This window comes from Mobula hypostoma, chromosome 4 (assembly GCF_963921235.1).
Source record: "Mobula hypostoma chromosome 4, sMobHyp1.1, whole genome shotgun sequence".
In the NCBI taxonomy this organism is placed as follows: Eukaryota; Metazoa; Chordata; class Chondrichthyes; order Myliobatiformes; family Myliobatidae; genus Mobula; species Mobula hypostoma.
In genome coordinates, this window is record NC_086100.1 from 186,950,276 (window position 1) to 186,964,710 (window position 14,435).

Sequence of the window (14,435 nt, forward strand, 5' to 3'; positions counted from 1 at the left end):
GCAGAGGCCCTTGTAGAGATATTTGCTTCAATGACAAACACAGTCTGAGGATGTGCTTCCGGTACCAACATAGCTGCCTACAACTTACTAACGCTGACCAACCCATACATCTTTTAGAATGTGGGAGGAAATCAGAGAACCCTGAGGAAAGCTACATGGTGTCAGGGAGAAGGTACAAACTCCTTACCGACAGTGGCAGGAATTTATCCTGGATCACTGGTGCTATATAGCCTTACCATGTCACCACAGTATATGAGGTGCAGGATCATAACGAGGTAGTTTATGAGGTCAAGAGTCCAATTTATCAAGTGCTCCTTGCGGCCTACAGATGCCAGAGGTGGAAGGGATAGGTAAAATGAGTCATCTCATGAAGAGAGGAGGGCTCTACTGGCAGTTCCTAACATCAGTGCTGTGCCCGCAACAGTTTGGACATCAATTGATGATTGACTAGATGTAGATGAGCAACGTTAAAAAAACGAGAGAGAAGGGCTTTGAAGTTATCAATGTGTTGATGGACCGAATGGTCTCCTGAGCAGAAACAATTCTATGACTAAACAATTCATGAAGTACATTAATTGCTTCTGGCTTTGCCATTAATTACAATGGGCAGATATATCGTGTGTAGTTTTTCATTGATTCTGTTGCATATATCTGTTCTACTGTGAATACCCACATGAAAATATGGTGCATGGTAACATGTACGTTCTTTATAATAAATTTACTTTGAACATTGATATGAAGTAAATTGGTGGATACATGGAGTTGAGTCACAGATCAGCCAGGAACCTACTGAGTGATTGAATGGGTTCGATGGGGTGAATAACCTCCTCATAGTTGAGATAATGTAAGGTGTAAGTATCCAGATATGAGCTGTGTATCTAGTGCTGGAAGACAGGCTCTCCCAATATATGAGTCAGTAATGAGTTAGGACAGGATTTCTTAACAGTTTTTATAACCCTTTGTCAGTACAGTGAAGCTTAAGGACACCTTCTCAGAATAATGTATTTAATTATATTAAATAAAATACATAGGATTACAAGAGAAACCAATTATATTTAAATACCATTATCAAAATATTAAAAAACAAGCTCCTGATATAGTAATAGTGCTTCTTTATTAACGCATTAAGTAACAAGACTGTACATTTAAAATATAGACAAGTTAAAATTAAATTTTGTTTTTTAAAGACATATTGTGTGAAGGCTGGTGTTGCTCAGCGTGAATAAGAACATTAAACTGTGGGGTGGTCTTTGACAAACACACGTGTCATGTTGGCCATCCAGTCGCGGGGCTGTCCGATAGTTGGCCAGCTACATGGCACGAGTGTCTGCAGACAGGAAGACTGCCATCACGTTCTATCTAGTGGCAGGTCTAATAATTTCGAAATTTCGAATTAGTGATGAGTGTGTTGCAAATGATATTTTGAGGTATTTATAACAACTGTAATGTGATCTAATAATATCTGTGATTTCTATTGGTGACAAAGTCACAGGTACTGCTAATATTACTGTGCCTTGTTGCCTCCATTCAAAATTGTAGGAAGTGCTCATTTTCATTTCGATGTTAGTGAAAATAAGGATGCAATTATTTTCCCATCCAAGTTCACGGACCGCCTGGAATCTACCCACAGGCCCTAGGATAGGAATCCCTGAGTTACTTGTGCTTACTTCCCTTGGAGTGAAAGGATAAAGGAAAATATTCAGGGTGATCACCTCCAATACTCTGGGCAAATATTTTTGGGAGGATGATCTTGTGAGAAGTCCTAGTATGACCTACAGAAGGCCACCTTAAGAATAATAAAGCAATTCTGATTGAGGCTAAAGACAGAATCAGATGCACATCAGCTCTGGCAAGGTTTGAAGGCCATTACGTCCCGCAAAGCGAAACCTAACATCACGAGTGGCAGGGACGCTTCACTCCCAGATGACCTCAATGCCTTTTATACATGCTTTGAAATGGGAGAATAAAACTACATCCCTGCAGCATTCTGTGACCCTATGAACTCTGTCGCAGAGGCCGACGCCATAACTTTATTCAAGATGGTGAACCGTCGCAGGGTGTCAGGCCCTGATGGTGTTCCTGGCGAGGCTCTGGAAACCTGCACCATCCAACTGGCAGGGATGTTCAGGGACATCTTCAGCCTCTCACTGCTGCAGTCGGATGTTCCCACCTATTTCAAAAAGGTGACCATCAGAGCAGGGTGAGCTGCCTCAGTGACTATCACCCAGTTGCACTCGCATCTACCGTGCTTTAAGAGTTTGATCATGGCTAGTATCAACTCCAGCCTAAGCAAGGATCTAGACATGCTGCGATTTGCCTATCAGCATAATAGGTCTACAGCGAATGCGATCTTCCTGAATCTCTACTTGGCCTTGGATCACTTGGACAATAATAACACTTACATCAGGCTGCTGTTTATTGACAACAGCTCAATGTTGAGCATAATCATATCCTCCGTTCTAATCAAAAATCTCCAAATCCTGGGCTTCTGTATCCCTCTGGAGATGGAACCTTGACTTCCTCACCAGGAGACCACAGTCAGGACAGATCAGAGATAATATTTCCTCCTCGCCTACACTCGACCCTGCACACCTCAAGGATGTGTGCTTAGCCCTCTGCTCTACTCTCTCTACACCCATGACTGTGTGGCAAGGCACAGCACTATCACCATCTGTGTGTTCGTCCATTGTCAACGTCGATGAGGACCTCAACACTATAATGATGGTGTCGAGACTAGCGGGATTTGGATTTAAGTGAGGGAGAGTTGCGTAGTGTCAGCCTCACTCTCTCTTCCCAATTCCCATCTGGATCCAGTGGCAAGACAGAGCCGAGACGGCTGGAGGTAGGACTAGGCGCAGTGGATGACCAGGATGTCTTCTGTGTCTTGTCCTGCTCTACACGTTCCACAATGCATGCAGAGACCGCCTTCTTGACCGTTGGATCTTCCATCGGTCTCGTCCACTCAATCCGCCGGAGTCTGTCTTCACATGCTGGGATAGACAACTCCCTATTTCACTGAGGGTTTGAGACCCATCGGCTACCCTCACCTGGTTTAGCCGGCTTGTCGAAGCCGTTGCCCGGGGTGTGGCCGCTGTCGCATGCAAACAGCTACGGGGAGCCACAGGTGAGAGCTGAGTGCCAGGTGGGGACCAAAGGTGGACAAACCGCCCTGAAAAGGACGCGACATGTTCCCCCACCAGAGGTGCTACCCCTCCCCAACACCACATATACCCCTATTGCCATCTATAAATTTGCTGACAACACAACCATTGGCAGGATTTCAGAGGGTGACGAGGAGTGAAATAGACTCGCTGGTTGAGTGGCGACACAGCAACAACTTCACCCTCAACGTCAGTCAGACCGAGGAATTGATTGTGGACTTCAGGAAGGGGAAGTCTGGGGAACACACAAGTCCTCATCGTGGGATCAGAAATGGAAAGGGTGAGCAGTTTCAAGATCCTGGATGTTAACATCTCTGATTATACATCTTGGGCCCAACTTATTGATGCAATTACAAAGAAGGCACAATTGCGGCTATACTTCATTCAGAGTTTGAGGAAAATTGGTATGCCACCAAAGACGTTCACAAATTTCTACAGATGTACCATGGAAAGCATCCTAACTAGCTGCATTACCATCTGGTATGGAGCGACCGTTGCGTAGGATTGGAAAAAGCTGCAGAAGGTTGTAAGATCAGCCAGATCCACCCATCATGGGCATTAGCCTTCCCGGCATCAAGGCCACCTCCAAAAGGCAATGCCACAAAAGGTGGTATCCATTATTAAGGACCCCCATCATCCAGGGGTCACTGCTACCATCAAGGAGAAGGTACAAAATCCTGAAGGTACGTACTGAACATATCAGGAACAGCTTCTTCCCCTCCGGCATCAGGTTTCTGAATGGACAACGAACCCCTGAACACTTCCTCAGTACTTTTCCCTCCCCTTTTGCAGTTCATAATTAAACTATTTTTATGCATACTTCTCAATGTAATTTATAGTTTTTATTATTATGTATTGCAATGTACCACTGCCACATAACAATAAATTTCACACTGTGAAAATACAATATAGAAAACAATAAATAAATAATACTGAGACTATGAGTTGGAGAGCCCATCAGGTCAGTGTTGAGGTGAGTGAAGTTATCCAAACTGGTTCAGGAGCCTGTTGGTTCAAGGGTAGTAATTGTTCTTGAACCTGGTGGTGTGGAACCTAAAGCACCTGTATCTGCTTCCCCGTGGCCGCAGTGAGAAGAAAGCATGGCCAACGCTTATCAGTCAATGCAAGATTAATCACCGACCCAGTGTTTGGATGATTTAAACACCAGCCCAGATAGAGAGGGAAGGCAGGGTACCAGGACCGGCAGCAAGGGTCGGGCTGATGTTCACTCCTCTCTCCGCAGCACTGAAGCTGTGAGTCTGCCCCAGCTGCTTCCGGTTCATGTCTGTGAGCTTTGCGGCGGTTTGACCCACTAAATGAACATGAGGCCGAGTAATGGGGCCTACTCCAGCCCATACTCGGGTCCATGGACTCAATTCAGATGGCAATGTTGGTGTTGTTGCTTGCTTCTATTGTTTGCATGGTTTGTGGGGTTTTTTCTCTTTGGGGTATTGGTCATTCATTTTTTTCTGTTTTTTTATTGGGTTCTTTCAGGTTTCTTGCTTTGTAGCTACCTGTAAGCAGACAAACCTCAAGGTTGTATAATATATATATTCTTTGATGATGATGTACTTCGATTCCTTTGAATTATCTATTCATTCTAGGAACGTTTTGAGTGCAAAATTAGCAGTACGCCTGCCCAAGACAGCAAGCACTTCCTTTTCTGTAATCTGTATATGGTCCACGAACTCGATGCTGCATTGCCTCACATCTATAGACTCAGCGTCTGTCTCACAAGTAAACACAGCTGTAAAAATCCATTTTAAGATCTCCCCGATCTCTTTTGGCTTCACACACAGATTACCACTCTGATCTTCCAGGGGACCAGTTTTGTCCCTTGCAATCCTTTTGCTCTTAATATATCTGTAGACGCACTTAAAATTCTCTTTCACTGTGTCTGCTAAAGCAGCCTCATGTTTTATTTTACCCTTCTGATTTTGTTCTTAAGTCTTCCCTTGCTTGTCTTGCATCCCTCAAGTACCTCACCTGTTTCTGCCTGCCTATACCTTCTATGTACCGTGCTTCGTTTTCTTAACCAGGGCCTCAATATCTCTTGATAACTAAGGTTCCATAAACCTGTTATCCTTGCCTTTTATTCTGATGGAAACATACAGACTTTCTACCTTCAAAATTTCACTTTTGAAAGCCTCACACTTACCACATACACCTTTGCAGAAAACTTATCTCAATCCACACTTGCTGGTACCTCTCCTTACTGGTACCACCAGAATTGGACTTTCTCTAATTTAGAATCTCAACTCAAGGACCAGATCAATCCTTTTTCATAATTACCTTAAAAATAATGGAATTATGATTATTAGATGCAAAGTGTTCCCCTACACAAACTTCTGTCACCTTCCCTGACTCATTCCCTAGTAAGAGATCTAGTATCACACTCTCTACTGATTAAGAAAAAAATTCCTGAACACATTTGACAAACTCTTTTCCATCTACTCCTTTTACGGTATGAGAGTCGTAGTCAGTATGTGTAAAGTTAAAATCACCTACCTTTTGTTGCTCGCAACAGTCAGCAATTTTTCTACAAATTGCTCCTCTAAGTCCCACAGACCTTTGAATGGCCTACAATATAATCCCATTAACATGGTCATACCTTTCTTATTCCTCAGTTCTACCCACAAAGTCTCACTAGATGAGCTCTCTCGTCTGGCCTGACTGAACACTGCTGTGACATTTTCCCTGACAAGTAATGCTGTCCCTCTCCCTTTAATCCCTCCTGTTCAATCACGTCTAAAACAAAGTAACCCTTGAACACTCGGCTGCCTGTCCTGCCCCTTCTGCAACCAAGTCTCACTAATGGCTACAATGCCATAATTCCACATGCTGATCCATGCCCGAGGCACGTCAGCCTGTTCTACAATACCTCCTTGTATTGAAATCAATTTTTGATTCCTGACCTTATGTTGTCTTCACAATATCTGTCTCCACACCACTCCACTATCTGTTCTGATGTTCTGATGTTATGGTTCCCAACCCCTGCAATTCTAGTGTAACCCCTCCCCCATTTTAGATGACACGCTGAATCTGTGAAAACTTACATTTATACTTGGGTATAAATGCCACGAAAATTTCAATGCAATTAAAATGACAATAAACTTGAAATTGGACTTGAAATGGTAACTGTACACCAGTTAAATATAAATGGATGAAATTGCCATGTAAATATTGCACTAAATCACCATGTGTTTTGAGAATGTCTACTTTTATGCGCTGATATTTGCCCTGCCTAGGCAGCATGTTCAGCAAACTGTTGAGCACAGAGTCGCTGTGAGGTGACACATAGCTCTCTATCCCCTTCTCCTTCCTGATTAGCACTGGCTTTCATAACTTGCTCACGGCAACTCTTTCCAGGCAATGAGCTGTGTAACCATATAAATTTAAAGAACTAGCTAAGAGATCTGTCAAATCTTCAGACCATTTGCAATCAATGGAGCTAATTCATTTAAATTTTTTAATGAAAGTGCCTGCCTTAAATGTTAATTTATTTGTTGAAAGGTCATCAACCTAGAATGCTAAATGTTTTGGGAATGGAACCAGAAAGATTAAATTACTAAATCAGTATCCTAGATTAACCCAAATCTTTCCATAACAGCTGGGATTTTAAATTCAAACAACTAAATTAATTTGGAAATTAAAAAGCTAATCAGTATCAGTTATGGTCACCACAAAAATGGTGAATATTATTCATATCCATTCTGTTCTACAATTTATTTCAGGAAAGCAAATAAGATATCTTTATCCAGTCGAGCTCATATGTGAATCTAGATCCAATAATACAGTTGTTTATTTAGCTGCCTCTTGAACTATTTTATTTAAGAATTTATTAGGAGAAAGCGGGCCAATGGGTTTGGTATGTGAGGCAGAAGACACTGATTATCAATAAGCACATTAACCATTTATTTACAGACCAACAGTAAAACATTCAACCAAACATCTAAGCCACCCTAAGTTACACAAACTATGACACTAAACTTTCAATAACACTTCAAACTCAAGAGGAACTTCATTAAGTCTCCCCAACTACAAAACTAAACATTAATCAGATATTTAGCGAAGTGTGCATGTGGGCCTTGCTATATCTGCAGCACACTTTCCTAATGGTTCTGCAGCACTGGTCACGGCCTCAGTGTGAAGAGGAGCACCGGGAGACAAAGAAAAGCCCAGAAACATCCAGAACCGGACACCGGGGCCGTGGCACACAAGGTAACCAACGGGAAGGAGCTGCTGCATCCTTTGAACAGGCCAATCGACGGCCGACACGGCAGAAGCTGCTTTCGACCAACAAGTAGACTAAACTTTCACATTACAGAAATGCATCCTGGTAACAGGCCCTCCCAGCCCACGAGGCCGTGCTGCCCAATTGTGCCCATGTGACTAATTAACTTACTTGGTTTGAAATGTGGGAGCAAGTCAGAGCACCAGGAGGAAACTCGTTAAGTTATGGAGAGAATGTTCAAGCTCCTCACAGACAACAGCATGAAATAAACCCAAGTTGCTGGCACTGTAACAACGTTACGCGAATCACAACGTCACCACGCCGCCAACTCAAAGTAGTCAGCAAGTACTGGCAAAACCCATAGGTTGTGAAGAAATAAAAAATACATTTTGTGGATGCTGTCTGATTTTCTGATGATTTCCTGCAGTTTCTGTTTTTCACAGCATATTGCTTTTATACTAATTTATGCGTCATCACTCAGACAGATTCATCTTGTGCCTCTGCAGTTTATACCTACGCTATGGGACTTCATTTTTCAGAACTCTGGAAACATATCAGTTACAAAATAGACACAAAATGCTGCAGGAACACAGCAAGTGAGGTAGCATCTATGGAGAGGAATAAAGGGTTGTTGCTTCAGGCTGAGACCCTTCAGCAGGAATGGAAAGGAAGGGGGAAGGAACCAGAGTAAGGTTGGGGGAGAGGAAGGAGAGTACAAGGTAGCGATTGATAGGTGAGACCAGGTGAGCCAGAGGCTGGGTAAGCGATATAGGGGATATGAAATGAGAAGCTGGGAGATGATTGGTGGAAAAGGTAAAGTGTTTGAAGAACAAAGAATCTGATAGGGGAGGAGAGTGGACCATGGGAGGAAGGGAAGGAGGAGGGGTTGTGTGTGTTCCTCTGTATTTCCAGCTACCTGCAGAATCTCTTGTGTTTATGCATATGTTTTGCCATATTTATCAGGCAGGCCATTGAGTACAGGAATTGGGACATTATGTTGCAGTTATACAAGTCGTTGGTGAGGCTGCACTTGAAATACTGTCACCCTTTTATTGGAAATATGTGGTTAAACTGGAGAGAGTTCAGAAAAGATTTCTGAGTGTTTGAGTTAAAGGGAGCAATTGGCCAAGCTAGCTCCTTATTCCTTGGAATATACAATGAGGGGCTGTGTTCCAAAGAGAAATGTGGATGGTAGCAGTCTTTTTCCCAGAGTAGAGTGTGAGGTAAAAGCTTAAAATAGACCTGAGAGGCAACATTTTCATGCAGCAGGTGGTGTACTGCCCTTGCTAATTTGTAACATCAACTAGACAGTCAGCCAAAGTCCATTCAAAAATGACATGAGAGTCAGGGTATAGCCTCCTAGCTCCTTGGTTTTATTGCAGACTCAGTGGCGTGGCGTGGCATGGTGAAGAAGGAGTGAAACTGAATAACAACAAAATACAGAGCAATTACCGCATTGTTCCACTCACACAAGTAAATATACACAGATAAGTAAGAACTTTGCTAAGTTTCCGGCAGGTAAGTATTATAGGATTCTGACAAGTAAATATTACAGGTTAATAGTGTGTGTAAACCATTAACTTCCAGGTTTATGTCTAATAAACTCAAAGATAATTCTATTTCAGCAAAATCTTAATGATACCATTAAATTAACTCCTAGACAACATAACATCAACTTACAAGCAATGCTTCTGGTGGAGAAGCAACAGGGATGGCTTTAGATAGAAACTTCTTTTGCTCCTAACATAAACCTCTGACTTTCTGCCAGCCATTATGCTTTCCTACTTACTATTTCCTGACAGCACCGGAAGTGGCCTAATACAGATCTGAAACTGCACATTTCAAAATAAAAGCTGAATGTGCTTAATCACATAAAAAGCATATATCAATTGCCTGAATGATGAAACATGTGGCGAATATAGGATAATTTAAGAAGAATGTGGACAGGAATGTGGAGTGGCAGGAATTAGAACGATATGGACTGAATATAGGAAATTAGAACTAGCTTGGTGCGCACCATATTCAGCGTGGACTGGCTGATCTGAAGGCCTTGAATCATGCTATATGACTCTGTAACTCTATATAAAATTCAAAACAGCAAACTATAAACCCAAAGTGCTGCAGAAGCAAGCAATGAACATGAACATAAAATATCAGTCAGCACTTTAAAGAGTCGCACCTCTCAGAGTCAGAGTGAATTATCCCAATAACGTGCACTGTAAATGGACAGGCAGCGCACAACTTGCCACGTGCTCCTGAATAGAGTACAAGAACAATTTCTCCCTCTGTCCCCCTCACTATACCCCTTGCCCATCCTCTGTTTCTCCCCCCTCCCCCTTTTCTTTCTCCCTCGGCCTCCTGTCCCATGATCCTCTCATATCCCTTTTGCCAATCACCTGTCCAGCTTTTGGCTCCATCCCTCCCCCTCCTGTCTTCTCCTATCATTTTGGATCTCCCCCTCCCCCTCTCACTTTCAAATCTCTTACTAACTCTTCCTTCAGTTAGTCCTGACGAAGGGTCTCAGCCCGAAACGTCGACTGTACCTCTTCCTAGAGATGCTGCCTGGCCTGCTGCGTTCACCAGCAACTTTGATGTGTGTTTCATGTGGTATCTCTTAGATTTAGCTCCAGGTGAATCAGTAAGAGATTTTAATCAAAGTGGAAAAGTTAATCTAATTTTTCCACTTTACACTCTGCTGGAATTTTAATCCATACTGTGTTAGAATAGCTTCCACCAGTTTTTTGGGTCTTCAGAAGAACTGTAAGTCAAGTCAATAATGTCTTAAAGGAAGAAGATTAATAATCTCGGGAAAGAGATCAAACGGAACCCAATTAAACAGAGTGTGTTGAAGTGTCACCAAATCTGTTGACAATGACACAATGCACTTCTTAACGTCAAACAATAAAGGAAAGAATGAAATTAAATCATGCAAGAGGGCCCAGGGGAACGTTACTGCACGACGTTTTTTCTCTCTCAGCAAGGTAAAGTTGCGACTGTAGAATGAAATAAAATTGCACTGGGTGAATATACAGTAAATGGTGTGTGTCAATGTGGGAGGGTGCTGTGGTTTATATTACAGAAGATAGCACAACTAATGTGATATTGCAAGGAGGTCAGGGTGTAATGTGAGAACACTCGAGGGAGCGCTCACAATAACTGGCTCTCCCCGAACACAATCAATGTACTGTTCCCCACCCCCTACCTCTAACCCAATGCCTTCCTTTCCCCCTGGGTAAATAGAGAGTCAAATGTGTTGCTAGTCATCTAATTTCATTAACTATTCCCCATGGGAGAATCTAGACACCAGGCCAGAGTGTCGTGAATTGATAGTTCCAATGCACTCTGCCCAGCCTCCCTGAGTGAATCTGAGCTCAACCAAAACTCTTCTATTTTGATCTCTCTTAGAAAACTCATCATCCTCTTTACCCTCTCTCACCCTCAGTACCATGCAGTCCTCCCACTTGTCCCCTGCCTCAACTCCCTCCTTTTATTCCATGTTACACCTTCTTCTCCTATCAGATTCCATCACCTTCAGCACTTTGTCACTTCCACCTATCACCTCCCAGCTTCTGACATCATTCCCATTCTATCCCCTTCCTCAGCTTTATATTATTCCTCTCACATGGATCTACCTATATCTCTTGTCTGCCCTTTCCCTTGCATTTTTACAGTAGCTATCCCTCTTCCTCTTTCCAATCCAGGTGTAGGTAATTGACCCAAAGCATTGACTGCCCATTTCTTTCCATAGATGCTGCCTGACCCATTGAGTTCTTCCAGTGCCTTACCAAACCTGTAGTTTAAAGCCACCTTTAAGAATAACATGCACCACATGTGTTTCTAGAACAGTTACTACCCCTCGACCATCATGACTGCACTCATCTATTGAGATGTTCCCACAACCAATGATATCACTTTTAAGAGCTTTTTATCTTGTTATTTTATGCTCTCATTGTTTATTGCTATGTATTTATATTTATACTTGCACAGTTTGTTGTCTTCTATGCTCTACTTGATCTTTCATTGATCCTGTTCCAGTTAGTAGTCTATAGATTTGGTGAGCATGCCTGCAAGAAAAAAACTCTCAAGGTTGTATGTGGTGACATATACAGTGTGTCTCTGGTCGTAAAATTTACTTTGAACTTTGATGCAGTATTGGACCAGACATCTTTTGAGGACCTTGCTTTCATTAACACATGGTGTTTGCTGATACATGGGGTCTACCTGATGGAGCCACACGTCCGGACATATCAGAACCCGGACCACCTCAGACAGACTTTTCTCCTGTCCTCTGGAGGATTGGATATCACCTTGCTGTGAACATGATCTATTTGTGATCTCCAAATAACATGGAAGATATCTCCAGTATCTGCCACAGCACAGGTATAGAACATCGAACATAGAACAGCACAGCTCACGACCAGGCCCTTCAGCCCATGATGTCTATGCTGAACATGATTGCAAATTAAATTAAATCTCTTCTGCCTGTACATGGTCTACATCTGTCCAATCTTCAGGCTCTTGAACTGGTGTGGATATCTTCACTCACCACAACTCTATTCTACAACCTACAGACTCACTTTCAAGGACCCTTTACAACTCATGTTCTCAGTATTTTTTTATACAATTTGTCTTTTACACTTTGGTTGTTTGTCTGTCTTAATATATGGTTTTTTTTGTAAATTCTATTTTAAAGCCCTGCAAGAAAATGAATGTCAAGGTAATATATGGTAGCATACTACCACAGGTACGCCACAGCCATGTAGCAGTTTGACACTACTACAGCTTGGAGCGCTGGAGTTCTGAGTTCAGTCCTGGCATCCTCTGTAAGTACGTCCTCCCCCGGGAAAACATGGGTTTCCTCCGAGAGCTCCAATTTCCTCCCACACTCCAAAGATGTAATGGTTGGTAGGTTAATTGGTAAGTTGTCCTGTGATTAGGCTAGGGTTAAATCAGTGGGTTGCTGGGGGGTGCGGCTCGTTGGGCCGGAAGGGCGTATTCCACACTGTATGTCAATAAATAAATAAAAATAGATAAATATATGTACGTTGACAACAAATTTTACTTTGACTTTGAGTTTCACTACTCATGCCCATCAAAGACAAAGTGTAGTCTCCTCCGTTCACCTGAGTCTACCAGCTCACGTCTACTCAGTTCACTTATCACCAACTAGCCCCTGTACCACCACTCCCATTCTTCTCTTTATATTGCCTCTGTCGTCTCTCCACTGATGCAAGATCTCAATCCGAAACGTTGGCAGTTCCTTTCTCTTTGCAGGTGCTGTTGAAACCGTTGAATTCCTCTAGAAACAAACAATCTGCTGGAGGAACTCACCAAGTCGAGCAGCATCTGTGGGAGGAAAGAAACTGTCGACGTTTCGGGTGGAAAACCTGCACCGGGACACTTTGCTTCTTCCCTCAGATGCTGCATGACTTGCTGAGTTCTTCCAGCACGTTGTATGTTGCTTCCGGTTCCAGCATCTGCAGACTGTCATGTCCCTGTGTTCCCCCAGTGGTTTGCTTTTATGTGACATAATTCAAAGCCACTTTCAAAAATGACTTTTTCCACACACAGCAAAGTCAGTTGACTGTTTTGTCCTTTTGATTTCCTATGAAGTAGATTTCTTTGTGGATTTTGACAGCTATTTTTAATCCTGCTCTCCAGGATCCACTGAGCCGTGGCATCTTTCAGGTCAATCTTTAAACAAGTCTACATTAGGGGATCAGTGGGAAAGTCAGCAGCTTTAAATTCCTGGGCGTTGACATATCGGATGACCTGTTCTAGACCCAGCATGTAGATGCATTCACAAGGAAAGTATGCCAGCATCTTTACCTTCCTCAGAGGTTAAGGAGGTTCAACTTGTCACTGAACAGTCTAACAAACTCCTACTGGTATGCTGTTGAAAGTATTTTAACTGGTTACATCATGGTCTGCTACGGCAATCTGAATGCACAGGAATGTAAGAAAGTGCAGATAATAATGGATTCAGTCTAATGCATCACAGGCACATCTCTGCCCACCATAAGTGCTATCTACAGGAGGTGCTGTCTCAAGAAGACATAATCCATCATCAAAGATCCCCACCATCCTGGCTGTGCCATTTTCTCACAGCTACCATCGAGCAGAAATTACAGAAGTCTGAACTAGGTTCAACAACAGCCACTCACACAAAATGCTGGAGGAACTCAGCAGGTCAGGCAGCATCTATGGAAATGAATAGTCAATGTTTCAGGAAAAGATCCTTCTCTCAGCACAAAACATCGACTATCTACTCACTTCCATGGATGCTGCCTGACCTGCTGAGTTCCTCCAGCATTTTGTGTGTGTTGCTCTGAATTTCCAGCATCTGGAAACTTTATTATGTTCAAGAATAGCTACTTCCCTCCAACCATTCAATAGACAATAGACAATAGACAATAGGTGCAGGAGTAGGCCATTCAGCCCTTCGAGCCAACACCATCATTCACTGTGATCATGACTGATCATCCACAATCAGTACCCTGTTCCTGCCTTCTCCCCATATCCCTTGACTCCGCTATCTTTAAGACCTCTATCTAACTCTTTTTGAAAGAATCCAGAGAATTGGCCTCCACTGCCTTCTGAGGCAGAGCATTCTACAGATCCACAACCACAACCTCAACATTCAGTTCGAGGACCAAACAACACAACCCTAAACACTATTGGTTATAAAGTGCGAAGAACCAAGTACAAATTACATTTATTACACTGGGCAACAGTTTTTTTCAAAAGTGCTGCTTCCTCAGAATTTTTTGTTTATGGTAGTCTGCTTGAAGCTGAACACAAATGTAATTTCAGAATGCTTGTATCACGCAGGACTTTGGAGAAACAAGACATTAACTTTTATTGAATATAATACATTTAATTGCATAAATGGTGCTGACGCTTTGCAATAGTTCAACTAAGCTAAAAGTGCTTTGTTGATGATTTTCATTTGTAGTCAGTGTCTGAGGCTTCTCACTTATAAGTGCCCAACAATAATCAGCCAGCCTTGATGGTTTCCAGTTGGCCTGATTCCATTTCTC